This window comes from Polyodon spathula, chromosome 4 (assembly GCF_017654505.1).
Source record: "Polyodon spathula isolate WHYD16114869_AA chromosome 4, ASM1765450v1, whole genome shotgun sequence".
NCBI classification, from domain to species: domain Eukaryota; kingdom Metazoa; phylum Chordata; class Actinopteri; order Acipenseriformes; family Polyodontidae; genus Polyodon; species Polyodon spathula.
This window is the reverse complement of record NC_054537.1, coordinates 35,205,515-35,227,756: the sequence shown is the minus strand read 5'-3', so window position 1 is coordinate 35,227,756 and position 22,242 is coordinate 35,205,515. Positions and strand designations below refer to the sequence as shown.

Here is a 22,242-nt window from a genome sequence, read left to right as displayed (position 1 = left end):
TTATGGCCAAGACTGATCAAAGTGTGCATGTGACAACAATATTCCAAGCACTCCACAAACCTGGCCTGTATGGTAGGGTGGCAAGAAGGAAGCCATTACTCAAGAAAGCCCACCCTGAATCCTGTTTTGAAGTATGCAAAAAACCACTCAGGAGATTCTGTAGCCATGTGGCGAAAAGTTTTGTGGTCTGACGAAACTAAAATTGATCTTTTTTGGCCTAAATGCAAAGCGTTATGTTTTGTGCAAACCCAACAGAGCACATCATCCAAAGAACACCATCCCTACTGTGAAGCATAATGGTGGCAGAATCATGTTATGGGGATATTTCTCATCGGCAGGGACTGGGGCACTTGTCAGGATAGAAGGGAATATGAATGAATGAATGGTCCTTGAGGAAAATCTGCTGCCCTCTGCAACTGGGACAGAAGTTCACCTTCCAACATGACAATGACCCAAAGCAGACAGCCAAAGCTACACAAAAAGGTAAATGTCCTTGAGTGGCCCAGTCAGAACCCTGACCTAAATCCAATCGAAAATTTGTAGTATGACTTGAAGATTGCTGTCCATCACCATTCCCCAAGGAACTTTACAGAGCTTGAACAGTTTTGTAAAAAAGAATAGTCAAATATTGCCAAATCTAGGTGTGCAAAGTTGGTAAAGACCTATCCGAACAGACTCACAGCTGTATTTTTTTTCCATAATAAATGTTGCCACCTGGTTGTGGCATATACATCATAACAATTACACTAATTGCAATTTTGTATTTATAAACCTGAAATGCATATGAACAAACTGACTGGAGCATTTGGAACCAACTCCCCAGTAATGTTGTTGAAGCTGACACCCTGAGATCCTTCAAGAAGCTGCTTGATGAGATTCTAGGATCAATAAGCTACTAACAATATGTTTACTACAACCACTAGCCTACTAATCCCTAAATCTACCCTCTACCCCTAAGCCTAATGTCTATCACTAGCGTAACCTCCACCCCAAAATCTGTGTTACTATTAAATTAATTTTTACTACACCGCCTTTTAGCGCCCTCTAGCGGCTACTACACGCGACGTCCATTGAAGTGCTTCATCTGGACCTACTCTACCTTTTTAGAGGTACCTACTGGCCCATTCCTATAAGATGATTTTTGCTTGATAACGTCCCATTTAATCGACTGATCTTAATCAGATCGGGTGCTTCATTTGTGCAGATATATGTACAGTAGATGTAGAGTAACAACACTGTAATTTGTGTCATTTAACATTTGGCTTGAGAAAGTAACATTTACCAGTGAACATCAAATTCATAGCAATTCTCCCACCAGTTTGAAGCCAAATAATTAACTACACAACTGGCGAAATGAAAAAGGACTGCTCTTCTCACAACATCTTTAATCAATGACAGGTTGTCAAACTGTTAATACTGATTACTAGAGGGGATATTCCTAGATACGGAAGCGCTTAAAAGGATTAGTCAATAATGAGCAGTTCCAAGTATACAAATACACCAATAATCCAACTGCATGGAGTTGTTGCAGTTTCCTCTCATAAATTAAAAAAAAAAAAAAAAAAAAAAAAACACCAATATTTATACACTATTGTATTTTCTAGTGCTGCTCACAATTCTGGATAAACATGGAGAAGAGCTGTTGAATTTCCGCAACCTCTTTTTCAGGGCAGGTTAGCAGTGCTGATATTTCTCAATTGCTTCAGTAAATACGGTTTCTCATTTACAGCTGAACCAGTGTTGGGAAACTACTGAATTCACTCCTTAGCTTCAAAATTGTCATGGGGTGCAACAACATTCTTTTACGCGTTTGTATGTAGGAGAAAACCTTTCTGAACATGGACACTTTAATGAATAGAGGGGTACGTTTAAAGTTACTTTCACCTCTGTATCTATAGTCTTGGTATTTCCAGAAACAAAAAGGCTTCGTTGTTTTCTGATTAAAATCAAAAGGAAGGCTGTTTTTCCAATATGAAAAATAAATACAACTGTGCAACCCAAGTTTCTATATTTAGTTACGATCCTCTGCCTATTGACCATGCTAAAATAGTGTATGGATATTCTTTACACACATCATCTATGATAAAGTAAAATATGACAGTGACCTAAAATATGTTTAGATACAATTTTGATATCTAATTAATATCCCAGGTTTTTTTTTTCCCTTCATATTGGCAACGAAGAAAAAGGCAGGGAAAAGACGCAATATGTTATAACGTATATAATCGTGTATTAAATAAAAGTGTTGTATCCTACGAACTCAATAAGGATCGTTTTACTCTCAGCTCGATTTGAAAGGCTGTGGAGGTCAGTGCAAGAAATCGTTGCCTGTTCACATCGATTCCGACTGTTGTCAGATCTGCTACACTTGCAGCTTCTTTTAACTAAGAAAATAACATTGCAGATATGTTTTTGTCGGTTGCTGTTCGGTCCGCCGCTTCTCATTCGGTAAGTGTGAATAAGCGTGGTTTGAAATGAGAAACAAGCGTGAGTTATTGTTTTATATATACTGTACATGTCATTAAGATCTGCGTGTTTCCTTCAAAAAGGCCTGCACATCAACGCCAAGGACAGGTCGACTGCCTGCCTAAGCGACCACATTGGAGCTAATTGATGTGACTTTTATTTACGAGTAGCATTTACATGTGTATGTGCCAGACATCCCTAGTCTGTGTAAGTCGCCGTGGATAAAACGTAACACTACGCAAATGTACTGCTTTTGATATGCTGTTTCCAAAAAGAGTAACAAATTCATAGTCACCGTATCTCTTTATGTTTTTATACCATGCACTATTTGACTGTACAGTTTCAAAACTTTCTTGTTAGTGATTAGAGCCAATGCAGGTACTTGTTTACTGTCTGATCCGTACAGTAAAACAATCGTGCCAGCTGTTAAACTAATTACAACAGTAACATATATCCCCGGCCACTGCTGTGAATGCAATCGGTTCTCCAGATGCAAAAGTGTGTGAAGTGCGGTACAAGTACTGTACCTACAGTACACACAGTACGTAGAGAGAAACACATTCGAAATAAAACAAATTTGTTTCTGAGCCCTTGTTTTATTCCAGGCGAGGCAGATTCGCTACCTGCATCAGACAGCAGTGCGTTCTGGAGGTGGTGGAGCATTGCTTGTGGTAAGCTGTAACGTTTTTATTTTTGTAGATCATGTTTACCCTACAATATTGTAACTTTGTTGTTTTGTGAAATAATTTCTATCAGTAGACAGGGAAGATTCAAAATTTTCTGCGCATGGATTCAGGTTGTGTAAAGTAAACCTGCAATTGGAGCATACCTTCTACACTTTAGCAGTTACAATATATATTGTAACGAGGAGGCAGAGAAACCTGTGGGTGGGGGAATTGCATAGGCAGAGTGCCGCTTATTGTGCTTATAAAATTGTTTTATTTTATAAAAAGAAAACAAACAATACATTTCAACTTTTAAATTAGGCTTTATGTAATGTATCATTCAGCAGGTGCAAAATAGGTCCTATGCACAGCCTTTAGAACCTACAAATTAGCAGGGGTGGGATTTTAAAACGTTTAAACGTATAAACTCTAAAAACGTGTTTAAACGTTGAATGATATGCTAGACTTATAACCAGTCACGTGACAAATTTCACCAAAACATATATTTTGTAATGTATTCATTTTAGTAATTTACCATACAGAAGCCCGTCGCATTTCCAGCTTCTGTGATGCCACAGTAAGGGTGGACATTAAATAAAGGAAGGGGTTTGGCAATTGCCTCCAAGTACTTTTTCTAATTGGTGCAACAGAAAGACTGGCACTGGGGCTGGTTTTATTCTCGGTTGATCTGGCAGTCTTGCAGAATGTCACATCAGTCAACCTGAACAAAACTGCTCACTCATCTTTTTTTTTTTTTTTTTTTTTTGGGGGGGGGGGGGGGTTGGGGGGTGGTACATGTGTAATCACGACTGGAAATGAGAAGCAGCACATAACTGTAATGCTCTGAGTGATAGCAGACAGCCACAAACAGCTTCCATATGCGTAACTGAAGTTGTGTCTTTGTAAATGCATGTTTGGGAAATTTGGACTGTGTCTTAAATTCGAAGGAATACAATATGTACAATCTAACTTCATTATAACTAACCCCCCCTGGGACCTGGAGAAATGTTTGTCAGGTTGTTCACTATAGTAGGGTTTGGCGATTTGCTGTGTCAGAATGATGAAGATACACCCATATTGAATTGAACGTCTTTATACAGTAGTTCTTTCAAGACAGCTTCACATTGATCAACATTTAAGCTGTATATTTAAAAGAAAACAGTAAAGAAATAAAAAAAAAAACACTTTGCTGAACACCGTAATTACGTGTCCTTTCTCTTGAAAAAACATATCCAGCGTAGATTGCTTCATATTTTTCATGATTTTCTCAATGCACGCTATTTCAATCTGGTTACCTCTTCATGCCTGTTGCCATGGTTGCAGTTTGTGTGAAGACGGCAGTGGTTGCATACATCACACATGATTCGCACTACAACAGGTTATGCATGAATCAGCTTTATCTTCGAATTAGCCTATCAAGGTCTTTGTTTTTAGTGGGAGAATAACGCATTCACACTGGAGAAAGTTCAGTGTCAGTCACAACCAAGATCGTTTTATCCGAGTAGAGTATGTAAAAGTGATCATTCTATTGGCTAATTTCCATTGAAAAATATGGTCTTTGCTGCTTGGAATAAAACATCAGTTTGGGATTCTTGCATGTCAGATTGATTTTGAATAAAAATTTAGCTAATACTGCATACATGAGAAGTACATGTAATTATGCTTTTATTCACAATCTCATCTCATGAACTTACACCAGCAATTTATCATGCATTTGATTGTCCTTTCGAGATAACAAACAAATGGCTTGGAGTCCAACAGGTTTGTTATAGCGAGGGTGCACTGTCTCTCTCTGGGATTCGAACTGGAACGATAAACAAAAAAAAATCTGACATTTTTCATGGAACAGGTAAAAAACTAAACAAAATGAATTTATTACGTTCTGGAATGAAAACGATATTCAAGATTTTATTTCAGTAATGTGTTTTTTTTCATTCTCTTTCAGCCTGTTCTCTCTGTCTCTTTCCATTGTTTTCAAACATACAATAATTTGAAAAAAACAAAACAAAAAAAAAACACTCTTCCCATGGTCTTACATGCATTACATGACATCCAGCTAATGAAATTCAACATTACATTTAGCTTGGTTTTTTGGAGCAGCCAGCGAATCAAATAGCATTCTATTTGCCTTCAGTTCAGTCTTCAACCTTGCGGTCGGCTACATGCTGGATCCACGTTGTGTGATCAGTCTTGTATTCGCTCAGAATAAACAGGTACTTTTATTAACTTATTATGAAGTTAGGTATACAGAAAACAAGCTGTAAAAGTATGTGTGAGTGAAGCAGTTTGTTAATAATCAGAGGTTTGCTAGTTAAATTCCTGGATATTAAGAGTAAAGACATTTTACCGTCAACTTGAGAAACCAGCAGTGTGTGTTTGTATAACAAATTCATTTTGTTGTATTCTCAACCATTTAACGATTCAGGATTTAATTGCTCAGTGTTTCATTTTCATTGTTATAGCCACAAGAAGTATTTTGAAAAGTTATTTTAGCGATGCAATAATAAATATGTAGGTTATGGTAAATATATAATGCTTTGAAGAGATGTTTGTCACAAAATGTTTTTGGTATTACCTTTCAAATATGGCAGATGTGTAGAGTCCCTGGAATTTATTATTATTATTATTTTAAGTTACAAACACCACAAAGTTGAAAGGTGGAACAGAACGGAGTGGCATTTTTGATGGAGCCATAATCTTGATTAGCTGCAGAGTTTATTTCAGACAAAATCGTATTAAGTTATTACTTTGAATGTAAGGATGCTAACCCACTGAGATTGTTGGGAAATGTTGCTGTTTTTTATTGTTTACAAAAACCCACAATATGTTAACTCAAACTGAGGCAAAATAAGGTTTATTAAAAATGTTTTTTTTTTAATATAAAATTGGTAAAATATGTTTTAAAAAATGGTAAAATATATAGGCCTATGTATATTGCTGATGATAAATATTAACTAATTAGTCTAAATGCTCTAATATCTCATTTGTATAAGGGTCCGTTTACATAATTTAAAAAGAAAGAAAAAAATAAAAATTGGTTAGTTGATCTTCTTGTGTTTTATAAATGGTTACAAACACAGTTACTCATTAAACCATAGGATTTACACCGCAGCACATACAAAGTTGCAAGATAGTATACTGCAGTAAATACAAAGTTGCAAATTAAACCGCAGCCTAGGAAGATATCAGCAAAACAATCAAACAAACAAATAAAAAAATAACAAAGTTGGTGAATGAAAGAACGTTTATGAATTTAAAATAAGCGAAGCACTTATTTTAGTGGTGCTTCGCTTATTTTTTAATTCATAAACGTGCTTAAGTTCAGCAACCTTTTCCGTTGCTGCAACGTCTTCTGTTTTTTTTTTTTTTTTACCTGTTAGTGTTAACCGCCACAGAAATCCAAGAAGAAAAAGAGAAAGCCAAATTTCTCAGAATCCAGTCAAATAATAATAATAAAAAAAAACCCTGACATACTTTGTCTGAAACTTTTAAATAAAGTGACCAAGGACAATTTAAATATTTTAAATAGGCTACTCAAAACACAGCCTAGCACAGAACTGGCATTAAATGGCAGAATATGTGTAGCATCGCTACAGCTGAGCCGTCATGTATTGCGTTGTAAGTTTCACAATGAAATTATACAATTATTAAACAATTTCAAAAGTCATGTAGATTTTGCTCATGTTTTATTAGGCCACTCAATTTAAAACCTATTTATTAGGCAGATGCTTTTATCTAAGTGACGTTACGTTAAAAAGATGACAACGATAATTAAAATAGAATAATTATATGATTTTTAAATAAAATTTGACATTTAATAATAGCCTATATATAAACTGAATTTGATCATTTAGTAATTCAGTTATTATAATTTAATAAATGTATTGGAAAGTATTAAGCATGTTGTTGTACTGCTATGTATACGTAACTGAAGAATTTGTAATGGGTGTCTTTGAGGGGAGAGATTTAACACCTCTGGCTTTGAGCAAGGTGGTTTTATCCAGACGTCAGCAGGAGAATCATTCTGCTGTAGACCCAGAACCTGAGCCTTGCACAGCAGCCAACAGTGGTAGGCTCTTTACTAAACTCAATTACTCATCTGTATTTGTTACACATTTTATGCTAACTGACAGTTAAATTAAGGCAGACAGTTAAAAAATATTTTGTATGGCTCACGCAGCGGTTATGCTACTGAGCGATACCTGGAGGGGGCTCAAGGAGAAATTTGAGAGTCCTATAATAAAAAGAAAAGAAGCATGGGAGATGGTAGCAAAAGTTCTTGCAAACAACAATTACGGCGTCACATGGCAGGCATGTGACAACAAGTGGCGCAGTCTTCGGCATAGGTATATTTGTTTTAAAAGATAGCAGTGACTATAATTTTAGTTCTAGTGTTTAATTAGACGTGTGTTGCTTTGTAATTGCAAATAGAAGCAAGCGATTGTTAAATGCATTTTTGTCTTAAGTCCTTTAGCTACTTAAAAACTTGCCTTGCGGTGGTCCAACTTAATTACAGCTATTACAGTGCAAATGGTAGATCACAAAATTGTGTGTGTTTTTTTTTTACTTGTGTGTATATATATAATTACGGGAATCAAAGAATAGGGCAGGGACGCTGCAAATGGGAGTATTTTGATTTACTAGATGACATTTTTACTGGAGATCCCGCAGTTAAGCCAGTCAGTGTGGTATCATCTATGAACTTATCAACAGTATCTTTAACTCCAGTCCCCAGTCATGTCCCCAATACAGTCTCCAATCATTTCTCCAATCCAGTCGCCAATCATAATGTCCAGTTTCAACCCAGCACACCATCAGGGCCCACTCCTGCTCCATCAAATACAAATAACAACCCAAGGAGGAGTCACAAAAGATGTAAAGAGTCCCTTTACAATTTAAGTGAAGGAATTGCTGAAATGTATCAGCCAAGCAAGCAGAGAAATTAGATGCAATAATTGCATTGCAAAAACAAACATTAGAAATTCAAAAAGAAAAAAAATGAATTGCTCAGTCAATTTACAATGACTTTGTCAGAGATTGCAAAAAAATAAAATAAAAAACAACAACAAAATCATGAAATTAAATGTATTTATTTATTTATTTTTTATTGATTCATATAAGGGTGTGTATTTTGTATTTATCTAGTATACAGTGAAGGCTTAACTATTAAGGTTTAAGGGGGTGGGGTTAGACATGGTGATTTTATTTTGATTGACATTTTTTGTATATTTGCTACATGTGTCTTTAACAATAAGCATTTTCCAAATATAAAATGTGCACATTGTCTGCGATTACTTTTACAGAAAACTATGACATTACAGTATAGTACTACAGTACTAAAAAAATAGTAATAATTAAAGTCTGTTTGCTATTTCATCCCTCTCTTTTTCTGCAATACGTTGCCTTGCCAGTCGACTTTCATCTACAGTATGGGGGTTTTCGTCCAGGCAGGGAACCTCGTCAACGTGTTGGTGCTCATCATTTAGGGACTTGTGTAGAACTAAAAAATTATGCAATATGCAACCACTTTCTATCACTGATGGTATTCTGTGTATTAGTGTCATGTCTAAATGGTACAGCCTCCTCCATTTGCTTTTCATAACTCCAAATGCCCTCTCTGTGTAAATTTATGTAAATTTCCTTTGTGTTTCATTGTGGTGCCCGTTATCTCTGAAAGGTGTTATCATGTCAGCATAAGAGGTGAAACTCTGTGGGGAGAGGGTTGGTGCCAGATTTGTTTTTCAAATCGCTATTTCTGTACACACCTGCATCGTGCACAGAACCCACATTTCCTGTAAATATATTTGTAAATTTAAGACTGGTGTCAGACACTGCTTGCAGGTGGAAACTTGCATGGCCTTTCCTATTAATAAATGAATCCCTGTGTTCCGAGAGGCCTCAGACTGGAATGTGTGTTCTGTCAATGCAGCCGATGACACCAGGAAAACCAGTTTTTCTTTGAAAAGATTCTGACAGTTCTGGGAACTGATCTGATGATGGAAAGCAGATGCATTTGTGCATTAGTTTGTTAAGCCCATCGACAAACTGTAGAAAAGCATGATGTAGGGTTCTTTTGCTTACTCCGAATCTGTCAGCTACTCTTCTGAAAGACTCTTGATTTGCCAGCAACCTCAGTGATGCCAAAACCCTATTTTCAAGATGAAGTTCTGCTCTGTATGACAAGTAGATGTCAATTTCCTTGCAAAGTTTCTAAAAAAAAAACCAGATATGCCTATATTAAAGCATATACTTGCACAACTGTCAAACGATCAAACTCAACCATCAAACCACGTTTTCCTTATGAATTATAAAAAGCTTCTTGATGGGTGGCAGCAGAATATTAGGGGGAGGGGGATTCGAGTGGTTTAAACAGATTATAATTGACAATACAAATAAAAAGGTAGACAATATTGTTAAATGTTTAATATGAAAATACGTTTTTTTAACACCATGTTTTGCTACAATAACTGAATAAATTTCCATTAACTATGATATCTAGAGGATACGATACCTCAGGTGTAGCTCTAACCATTCTAAAATATGATCTGAAAGCAACTTCTTGATATCCTGAAACAACTAAATCAATGTATCCTTCAACACACATCGGTCTTCCAGAGACATGACAGGTTTTTATAGCAGTTACCGCAATGGATTTACAAATGTACAGTTCACCATTTCAATCAACTGAACGCTACTAAGGTCGTTATCGTCCAAAAACTCGTCTAATATGACTGATGAAGCCATTAGTGCAACTAAATCTGAAGTTGATCTAAGCGCCATTTTTAAATGTTCATGGAATTTACAAACGAGAGGAGGCCATTCGGCCCATCTTGCTCGTTTGGTTGTTAGTAGCTTATTGATCCCAATCTCATCAAGCAGCTTCAAGGATCCCAGGGTGTCAGCTTCAACAACATTACTGGGGAGTTGATTCCAGACCCTCACAATTCTCTGTGTAAAAAAGTGCATTTTCTGTTCTGAATGCCCCTTTTTCTAAACTCCATTTGTGACCCCTGGTCCTTGTTTCTTTTTTCAGGCTGAAAAAGTCCCTTGTGTCGACACTGTCAATACCTTTTAGAATTTTGAATGCTTGAATTAGGTCTAGCCTAACACAGTTCACTGCGAACGTTCACCTAGTTGAACGCACCCCTGGTTTGAGTCCCTGATAGATATAATTAGGGGTGGGCACCAATATCAATATTTTGATATGATATCAATAATTTCTATATCGTGATATCATGGGATTTAAAAAAAATAAATTCACGTTTGTTCGCAGAGACATACATGTTATTGCTCTCTCGTGTGCTCTGCTCCAGTTTCCTCTCTCCAGCCAATCCCTTACCGGAAATCCTGTTTTCAGAAAGTGCAAGCATCAAGGTGTAGCTTTTGGACATGTTTTTAGGCAAAAGAAAACTTTGTTTTTAAGTCGTACCATGTTTAGCCTGCTGTTCTTCCTCTAGCGTGAGGAATGTGCGTGCTATGTCACATTCTCACCACAATGGAGAGAGAATTTGGAGTTTCTAAACTGCATACACCCCGGTATTAACAGTTCAGGATATTAACTCATCTTTCTCATTGTACTTATTTATTAGGAAAGTAGACAGAACAGTGTATATATGGTTACACGTGAATACAGATTCACAGAGTTTAGTTTACAGAGTACAGCTTCAGTTTTTCAGAAATTGTATTGTTGACAAATATTCCTACAAGTGTGATTCATGTTCCTGTACGTCAAAGTATTTTGTTTGTGTTTTCTGCGTACGTGCAAGTGACACCTGCAGACCCACACTGTGTTATCTTTTAATCATAATTTACTGTGCTGTGCTTTTGTTTAAATTATTCTAAGGGAGTGCATGGTAAAGGAATCACCAAATTATTAGTTACTGAAATTTAAATGTAAACAATAACATTTGTTTAGGACTTGAAGGTTAGTGTGTCTTGTTACAGTTAATCTAATAAGCAGGATCAGTGCTTCAAATCAGTGGTAACAAACATATTTGGGACCACAGTCTTAGAATACAGCATTCTGTGCTTGAATGAGTAGAGTGGCTCTTCATTATGCTAATTACTGTTAATAGTCACAAACAGTTTTGTTTTTTCCACAGCTCCATCCTTATGCTAATGAAGTTTGTCCTGCTCCCCTATAAAGCACCACTTTCTGCTAAGTGTTTAATTTATGTAAGCCCTTTGAAAGTCTTTTTTAAGAGAAGGTTTTGTTAATTCCCAGCCTTTTATGTCCTAACGGTCTACCTTGCAGTCAAACAACTGTAGATTTCTTAGATTCTAATTAGCAGCTCCTAAAACGTCATACATGTGTTTTTATTTTTGAACCTGGCTCACCTGCCATTTATTCTTAGTTATCAAGGCTCATTCACATTACCGCTCCTGCATTGCAACCTGCTTTATAGAAGCCATTGCTTTTGTACTGAGTGTTAATTTACTGGATGTCTCGTTTCATTTAATATCCTTTCTTTACAGCACAGAGACACTCCAGAGAATAACCCAGACACCCCATATGAATTTACACCTGAAAACCTAATGGTAAGAGTTCAACCTTTTATATGACAAGGACCGGTGGCTTAAATCAACCACAGATTACTGTACATTTGACCAAAGCATCATTATATGTCAAATCAGTAGTCTATTATAGTATCTAGAACATTGCCGTGTCCTATGTGGTTTACATTGAACGCCTACAAATATATAAATGCTGGTTTAAATGGTAATGACTTGTGAATGGTCTTAAGGAGGGGGCCTATAGCTGCAACCAATAAGCCAAACCAATGCCATGAATTAGTGTGGACATAAAATAACCATCTAAGGCATTTCAGTCTGCTGCAGTTCAATGCAGTGAACACTTCTGAGGCTGAATTATGAAATGTACGTAACATATTAACAATCTTTGTACACAGTCTGATTTTGTCATTCTTGCCTCCATAACATACTGTGCTTGAAAATTACCATGGTGTTCCAGTGACTAAGATGCTTTTGGCAAAATGGGTAGGAACACTGTTGTGGTTTTTGGAATGTTATAGAGGTAAGTGTGACCAATCAGATCAGATGTAAAGGGATCGTTTATGCAAATGAATCATGTCATCAATATTGCTGTGAACTTACTTTGAACCTTTTGAAAAGAGTAAAAGCTGTTTTAAATAGCTAACGCCTGTGTCAAGACTGATTTTCTACATTCAGCATGAGCACCCAAATACCTGTGTGGGCCAATTAACTTTGCCACAGTATAAGCCATGTTTATATATTAACAGCGTTTGCATTGAATTCAGTTTTTATTCATGGAAAAAAATGTAAGCACTTAGTTAGTATCAAATATTTAAGTCCATGAATAACAAGAAACATAAAATAAATGCACCACTACTGACCTGTTTAATACACCAGTTTTATACTGTGCTGTATGTAGCACCAATATTTTGTCAAATGCATGGATGAAATATAGTAATTTTGTTTAAGTGTATTAAAAACACTGCTGAAGACATGGACTATGACTATTCAAAGAGAGGTCATTTGTGAACTATGTTTCAATATTTTTGTGCAGTGTAAAAATCCAATACATGTATTTTCTCACCCGCAAAGAGAATATAAGCCATCCTGTCTAATTACCCAGAGGGACATAAGGCAGGGGCTACAATCCTAGTGCTAGACCTGGCCCAGAGGCAAAATAATGGATGGCTGCCCATCTCTGCAATGAATAAGGTATGATGTACATTTTGTAATTTACAAGAAAATATTATTGGCTTTACTCCAATCCTGGTGTAATTGATACAATAATGTTGACACTGCGTGCCAAATATTAACATTTTCGCTTTGTTTAAAGAGACCTTATTAGATCCACCTGTATGATGTACTGAACCTTGCTGTTCTGTTTCCTATCTTCTTGGATCACTTGAAATAACTTTTTTGGCATTATGAACTCCTTTGGGCAAATCTGATATTTCCAGAAGCTTGATGCTATGCACAGTGCACCACAAGAGTTCCCCCAAGCTACCTTTTACAGATAGTAGCTGCTCAGGTTAGGATACGTTCTGCCTGGCGTCATGTGCAGCCGTGTCATCTGGGATGAATGACCTCTCAGTTTTAGCCAGTTTTGTAGAATTTGTAAAATGCCTACTGCAATGGTAATTATATACATTTAAGTATCAAGACCACTGTGGTTGTGAACTGAAGTCAGAAGCAGTGTCTGCATGTCATCTCATGCCCTGTTCATAAACATTCAGAAGCCTAGTCATTCCGAACTATCATTCTAGCATTTTGCATAGGCTATTTATTCATATTTTTTTCTTTTAATAATAGAAAAAAAAGTTTTACAAGCACACGTGTCATTTAGAATTGAAAAATAATGCACGTGCAGCACTGAAGGTTAAACTATTAAACTGGATCTTTAAGCTTTGTCTAATGTATATATAAACATATGATAAACTCATTGGTAAAACTAGAAGAAACTGGTGCGTAGTTAAGAATTGAAGCAATAAGTGTTTCTTCCTAGCAAATTGACAGGTATGTGGCAATGTATTTTCAACCCTTATCATTAAAAAATGAACTCAAATTTTCCTTTAAAAAAACATTCTGCTGTAAACTTCATCACATCATGTAGCTGAACATTTATTTTTATGTTGGATAATTTCCTCCATGTTGAAGAATTCTTGTTTTGTATTCTAACCAAGGACAAAAACTTGTTAAATCGAGGTTTACTGGGTCTTGTCACATATGTTGTCACATATGTTTTGCTTGCACACCCACACACTTGCAGGAAATGGAATAGTTTTGGTGTTTGCTTTGGAGTGATGTTGCCTTGCTTTCACTTTCACTGGTCTTATCTGCACTGCACTATTTCTGGGGCACAACCTTTTTTGAGCAGACGCACGTAGTATAAAAACTTTTAGCCGGAAGTGGCCGATCTTCTAGTTAAACATTTTAAAATATCAACAAGAAGTTATTTGAAGACATTTGTTTAGTATTCTGCATTTAGGTGTAGCACTTTAGTATCACATGTTGTGTGGCATTGCATATCAAAGCAACAACCAATAGTGACCCCCACCCCCCCCCCATTATAATTTGTTTTATGTTATAATTATTAAGGTAAACGTAGTAAGATGTTAGCCGATAATAACATTGTAATTACATAAAACTGATTCTTCCAACTTGGGTCTTTTCAGTACATGCTGCTAAACAAAATGATATGCAGCAAGTATATTGGACGTCAGAAATGCTGTTCATGCAGTAAAGACTTGTGCCACACTGCCATTACACTGTAATGTATTTTCTGTACTGTTTGAGTACAGGTTGGTGTAGATGCAAACATAGCATTCACAATGCATCCCTGTTTTTGCAGTGGGTGCTCATGTTTTTCACATCCTTTTCAGAATAGTAATTTACTACTTGCTTACTCAATGATTCGCTGTAGAGCATCACTTCGGCATTCCATTGATGTGTCACAAAAGTTCTGTTTTAAGATAAGAATATTTATGTGAATTAAGCTGAAAACAAGTCTGGCCAGTTCGAGCAGAGCAGAGCTGTATTCTACCAGACCTGGTTGGTTATATCATAGTGCTGGTGAAGCAACCATCTGCACAGGTTCGCACAGTTGAGCACAGCATACGTTACGTCTAGGATCTTCAGAAATTAACTGACTAATCTGCAATACTGAATAATTAAGTAACTAACAATTGGCTAATTTAAAATAAGCATTGCCTAATAATAAGGGACAATTATGGCCATTATGGCATTGTTGTTTAGCACAGGCTACTAGCTTCTTAAATCTTAATATTGACCTTTTACATTTTTTTTTTTTTTTTTTAAGGCCAATAACGTGTATTAAGTTTAATGTAAAAATTAAATAAATAAATAGAGGATTTGGTCAGTGTTTCATATTCACCCCATATGGACTAGTCATTTCCCAGCGACTTAAAACTGATCGCAACCATAGAAACAAGTTTTGAAACTGGCCCCCCCCCCCCTTTTTTTTTTCCCCCGGCATCTGAAAGTGACAATTAGAAAGGTAGCTAGTACTATAACAGTAATGTTTCCCCCTCACCCATGTAAATCACCATACCATTATGTTTTGATAGTGGTTTGAAAGCTGTAACGTTGGTATTTATCAAATGTATAATAAATAAATACCGAGCACTTTCACAAGAGATGCCAGAAGAAAGAAACCGTGAATTAAAACTTCCCATGAAGAAAAATAAATACCTTACTACAACTTTGATCAGATTTAAACCGTGTGTGTTTCTTTTTTTTTTTAATAAAATGACAGGAATATTTTAGGTAAGATATTCTATCTACCTTGCATGATATTGGCTCTTTTTTTATTAGCCTACTTTTAAAATATATTTAAAAAAATGGGACAGATGTATTTTATGTCTACCTAAGATGTATATATTTTTAATATCATTTCATAGTAGAAGTTCAGAAAGACAAGAACATCACATAATTTACTGGATGCATACAAGAATGTGCCAGAAGTGGAATCCGCTTAACATTTTATATAAGGTTAATGAATAGTGCACTTTAGAACTGTTTACATTAAAGTTTACATTATTTACTATTTTTATAAAGGAATTTTAATTGATCTTGTTGTGAAAGCCTCTGTAGTATCAGTATTTTTGCACTATTTTTTGGTTTTAAGTTGCAGTATTGCATCTTAAAGAATTAGTTGGCACACAATGTTTCAATTCAAATTAGAGTTAACATTATAAATGACGTGTGTGTACAATGTTGCAATACTATTGGGACACCAAAAGTCATAATCAAATTGGATTGTGCTGCTGTATAGGACTAGTTTTTTTTTTTTTTTTTGTTTTTTTTTTTTTTTTTCATTTTTAGATTCATTATGTAACATTTTTAGAAAATGTAAGGTAATAAAAACCTATAAGTAGATTACTCATACTTAAGAATTCTGTGAAATAAAAAATAATCTTAATCTGTACAGATTTACAGGGATGTAAATAAATTGCTAATCAGAGATTGTAGTAAAGCAATGATCAGTTTACTAAATGCTGGACTTTAAGTAATGGGATGATGATTTAGCTGTTGTGCATTACTTTACATATGTTGAGTCTAGACTGACATCATGTGGCTGTAAGACTAAATTACAGGTAAGCAGGCAAGGCGTGAAAAACTAACAGCCTTAATTATGACACTGAAAAAGCTATGCAAGGTATTCATAATACAGTGCTGTTCCAATTAAACATTTTAAATAATTTGGTAGCTGTAGTGAGCGTTTTGGTTATAAACAGCATAGAGCTGCTGCATAGCTTAGCACTGTTGGGTCTGCTCTATAGTTTCACTCCTCATGTGTTTTTTGAGAGCTGGTAGCCAAATACTTTTGGTTGCAGTGATGATTTTTTTACTTGGTATCCTGTATTCTAGTAGTGCGTTCTGAGGCTTTTGTGCAGAGCTAGCTGTCATAATAAATATTAATGGCTTGCTATTTAAAAAAATAAATAAATAAATAAATAAATAAAGGAAATGTTGCTGCATGAATATTTGATAATATCTTTATCTGTTCATTTCTTTAAGGTAGCCGAGGAACTGGATATGTCAACCATGAGGGTGTACGAAGTAGCTACATTTTACACAGTGTTCAATCGCCATCCAGTGGGCAAGTACCACATTCAGGTCTGCACAACCACACCATGTATGCTTTGCAACTCTGATAGCATCCTGGAAGCCATCAAGAACAAACTGGGTAAGAAAAGAATCATTTTTAATCATAATGCTTCTTAAAGATTACACATTTCATATATATATATATATATATATATATATATATATATATATATATATATATATATATAAATATGGAGTGACGTGGTATAACATACTCACTGATATGTATGATTAAGATAATGGTTTTTAATTTTATGATAGATCCAAAAATAAAAAAAGACTAACTAGGGTTAGGTTTTGTTCACGATTCCGTCAAGTGCAAGGACAGATATTTGACTGTTTAAACTAAAACTGATTGCCCATTTTTGTGCAATAAAAAACAATATATATAGATATATATATATAGATATCTATATAATATATATATATATATAATATTATTTGCAATAGATATTGCGTAATACTATAACGCTTTTGTTTAGCATTTCAAATTGAAATACAGCATAATTACTCTGAAAAACAAATAGACAAGCATTAAAAAACATTATGTTAAAATATTTTAGTACATAAACTACAGTAATACTACAAAGAAACAGTAAATAATAATGTCCAACAAACAAACACTTGTGTCAGACACATAGCCTAACGGCTGACTGAACCTGCAATTTGATTGGTAATACACAAGAGGTGTGCTGATATGTACATTGCAGAAGTGCTGTTTACTGGTTCCAAGCATCTCTATGATCTTTAGCTACTGTATTATTGATGTATTATTATTGATTTCTTAGCAGATGCCCTTATCCAGGGCACCTTACAGTTGTTACAAAATATAACATTACAGATAAGAGCAGTTATCAACTATAATAGTCTATGGTAAATAAGGGCATATTCAAATATGCGAGAATTAAAAAAAATACAGTAATTACGTTTGAGAGCGATTTTGACTAAGAGCAGTTAAACGTATAGTAAAAATATTTGTTTATAAGAGTAAATTCCACTAAGAGCAAGTAGTAAGTACAGTAAATGGATAAGAATGATTTCAAATAAGAGCAATTGCAAAAAATGGAAATACGGTTACCTTACAAGATACAGAAAATAGTTCTAATTGACAGCTGTAGAATACAGCAAAGTGTGGAGCAGTTAAGTGCAGGTACAAGATGATGCAAGTACTGATACAATTGGGTGCCATGTAGTCCAGTATAGTCGAGGGTCGTGAGGTTTACAGGTGCTGTCTGAACAGGTGTGTCTTGAGGAGCCGGAAGGTGGTCCGGGGCTGAGCAGTCCTGACATCTATGGGTAGATCGTTCCACCACTGAGGGGCAAGCGTGGAGAAGGAGCGGGCTCTGGAAGCGGGGGAGCGGAGGGAGGGTAAAGCTGATCTGCCGGTGGCGGAGTGGGCAAGAGGCGGTGTAGGGGTAGATATAATAGTCTGGAGGTAGGAGGGAGCAGAAAGTACGAGACAGCGATAGACAAGTACAAGAGTTTTGAATTGGATGCATGTGGCGATAGGGAGAAACGAGGAAAGGAAAAGACAAGGCGATCAGCAGAGTTTTGGATGAGCTGGAGTGGACAGATAGCAGAAGCAGGGAGGCCGGCCAGGAGGGAGTTGCACTAGTCAAGGCGGGACAGTACCAAGGCCTGAACTAGGAGCTGTGTGGAGTAGTCGGTGACTAAGGGGCAGATTCTGCCTATGTTGCTGAGGAAGCGATAGGAGAGTGCCAGAGTAGAGATGTGCTGAGAGTAGGACAGGGAGGGTTGAGGGTTACACCAAGGTTCTCGGTGGAAGAGGAGGGAGAGAGGATGGTGGATTCAAGAGGAATAGAGATAGAGATCAGTGGTGGGGGAGTAAAAGGAGATTTGGAGAAGTGCATCCAGGAGGTGGCCGTATATAAGTGCAGATTTTGTTTTAAGTTTTGTAGTGTCATCTCCAGAGGTCGCGTTTAAGCAGAGTTCTGTGTCATATACTAAGGGGATTTTAATAAAATGCAAAACGGTAACAGCAGTGCGTTTCTAAAACACTGATGTGAAAAACAACATTCCCTTTTTTATCCCTATCCACTAATTATATTTATATTACAAAACAGTTTTATGCAATTCAGCATGTAAAAAGTGGTTCCACTGCTCCCTGCATCCTCTAAAAAAAAAAAAAAAGCCACAGAGGTCTCAGTAGAGCGACTCGGTAATAAGTATCAGAACATCTTACCTGTTGACACTCTCAGCCAAGAGTTTGGACACAAAACACATGCTCAAAAATCATGGTTTTAAAACCATGGATGAGGCCTGCAGGGTTTTTATTGAAGTATTCCGACATCTTTCCTGCTTTTACAAAACTTGCAGTAATTGCACTTACAATACCTGTACCTTGTGTACCAGCAGCTGGGGTTTTAGCTGTGCAGACCAGCAAACTCTCTCATTTTACGTGAGAATCATCTAGAATATGACAATTTCAATGGAAGCTCCTGAGAATTATTAAGACTTTGATTTGGAGAGAGCACGACTCATTTTGGACTTGGGTGCTAAAAGGAAAATTTTTAAAGAACATTTAAACAGCAAAACTGTAAATAGTTATGTTGACAGCTACCTGCAGAGACATTGGTACATGTTCTACAACACTGATTTTTACGTTGTGAATGGGGGATTTTCAAAAGAAAATGTTTGATGGTAAGCTTGTCTTGATGTATATTTCTACTACCATTATTTATACTGTGTACTATTTTGCATGTTAACTTAGTTAATCTGAAATAGTTACACTGGAAAATAATATAACCATGTTGATGCTATATGTAAACACACAGGTGTTATGGTTGAAAGATGGTATGCTTTTTACAAATGCACATTTTTAAAGGCCAGCACGTTAAATGGCCACACAAATTAGTTTGTACCGGAGTATCCCAAACATTACTTTCTTTACTTTTCTTTCCGTCTTACTTTAGAAAATAATTGTCAAACATTGAAAGGCATTTTTAGCTCGGTCGGTAGTGTTTGTCATTCTAGCACAACCCTCTTATCTTGCTCTGTTACTTTGATGACTCTTGCACAGATCTTGCACACACCAATACAGGAAATGCCAGCTTTCTAACAGAATATTTATGACTTTCATTATACAAGATGTTTTTAAGATATATTTATGAAGCACTTATCCTACACACCATGAGTATATTGGAAGCAAATTTTTCACTGTCCCACGCAAACCCTGTATATCACTAATCACCATGAACTTTAGCTAGTGTATGCACAATATATGTACAAATGTAAGTGTAAGATACAGACCAACAGCACAGGTTTCTCCCCAGCTTTTGAGACTCAGTAGCTTCTGGTAAATAATGTGGTATCCAAGTTTTATTACAATAAAATAAAACAAGTAGTTTTGTAAATGTGTAATGACATGCGTACAGGCGCCTCCAGGTATAGTTAATACAGACGTGTCCTGTGTTCAGTTTTAAATCTATATACTTTTTTTTTTGTACCGATAGTATTAAAGTTGGAGAAACAACACCTGACAAACTGTTCACGTTGGTCGAAGTGGAATGCTTAGGTGCCTGTGTAAATGCCCCTATGGTACAAATCAACGACACCTATTATGTAAGTACTGAATTTCAGAGTCAAAACTGTTTACTGCTTTTAAATGCCTTTGAGTATCCTAAGAATCTGTTATGGGACTGCACCACTAGGAATCATGTCGGGGCTGGCAAGAGTGCTATAAGAACAATACTGAAAAATGAATGCAAGACCAACTCCCTGGTGGACTCTTTAAAATGGAAGAATGATGTGCAGCATCTTTCATTCAGATATTCACAGGTGCATAAAAAAGAAGATGGAAAGCATACGCCAGCTGTTTGAATAGTTTTATTTGAAGTATTGGAAGAACTATAGATTATACTGGCACTAAGGTTTCATTTCTGAAAGACGTTTCAAGCAGAAATGTCGTCTCTGAATTTGTTTAGGCAAAGCGCAAGTGTTTGTGTATGGAAGAGTGTGGCAAAACCTACAATCTGTGTGTTTGTTTTACACCCCTCCCTAGGAGGATCTTAAACCTCAGGACATTGAACAGATTCTTGATGATCTGAAGGCAGGAAAAGTACCATTACCTGGTCCGAGGTAAGGATCCTGACTATTGAAAGCTGCTTTTAGCAGATGATGCAGCAACAATACAAATGTCCTGTATTACCGCATTGCACAACATTACCACAGACTGAGAATCCCAGTCACTCATGGTTTGACAAATGGTTTCCATTCAGTATGGAATGGCTCAACCCTACATATTTTTCTTTATAGTGACACCTAATAAAGCTACTGTGCATGGATGATTAGGTCTATATTGCTCTGACCTACAAAGCAGTTTTTTTTTTTTTTTTTTTTTTTTTTTTTAAATAGATGGATGAAGGTAAGATCGTAACAAACTACAGTAGGTTACAGAAATTCAGACCATTGTCACATTCTTTATTTATTGCAAAATGGTAAAAGCATTCTGTGGGATTGTTAGTATCCAAGTTCATTTCAGAGAGATCATTTTAGCCTACATGAAACATACTAAAATTGACCCTTAATTTTTCAGGAATGGTTGTTTCTCTTGTGAACCAGCTGGCGGGCTGACTTCCCTGACTGAACCACCCACTGGGCCTGGCTTTGCAGTGCGACCAGACCTTTAACTCTTTTAAAGATCTATTTGAGATGAATAATTCATCTGGAAATGTGGGTTTGAACGTTGATGGTGTATCACATGCTAACGATTACAGTGCAAACACGTTGCCTGTGTAATATATTAATTAAACACACTTCCCCTATAATTATGTATTTTGTAAAAGGCTGTGTGGTCCAGTGGTTAAAGAAAAGGGCTTGTAATCAGGCACTCCCTGGTTCAAATCCTGGCTCACTCACTCTGTGACCCTGAGCAAGTCACTTAACCTTCTTTTGCTTCGTCTTTCCGGTGAGATGTTGTAAGTGACTCTGCAGCTGATGCATGGTTCACATACCCTAGTCGCTGTAAGTTGCCTTGGATAAAGGCATCTGCTAAATAAACACATAATAATAATAAACAAGTAACAAAGTTTATTTAGCCTAATGTAAAACCAGATCTCCCTTTAAGATGCACGACGTGTTAACATTGTGCATGTTATTCTTCTTAATTTATTTGTTTATTTATTTTTTTAATTGTATAGTGTAGTAATCAAGGAACCAAAAAAAAAAAAAAAAAGTGCAATGTCCTTGCAGTTATAGTTCTTGGGGTTTATTTTAGACATTAACTCATCCTGAATCAAACTTTTCTAGGGCTGTATTCAAAGGTTCGTTCGCTAGCCAGGAGTTTGAAGGTAGTTCTAAACCTTTGAAGGTTCATCAGGCGGCATTCACACACTGTCAGATATTTTTTCTTTCTTTGTTTTCTGTTAACAGAAACCGTTTGGCAATGTATGAATACTATAAATTACACATTAAATGTCACTCAAATGCAAAATTCGATCTTTTGATTTGTGTAATGGTTATTTGTTAAACA

At 36.1% G+C, this 22,242-nt stretch overlaps 1 pseudogene; it reads left to right on the top strand.

Moving 5' to 3' along the window:
• Nucleotides 1-2,336: 2,336 nt before the first annotated feature.
• LOC121314472 lies at nucleotides 2,337-21,580 on the top strand (annotated as a pseudogene).
• The last annotated feature ends 662 nt before the right edge of the window (nucleotides 21,581-22,242 follow it).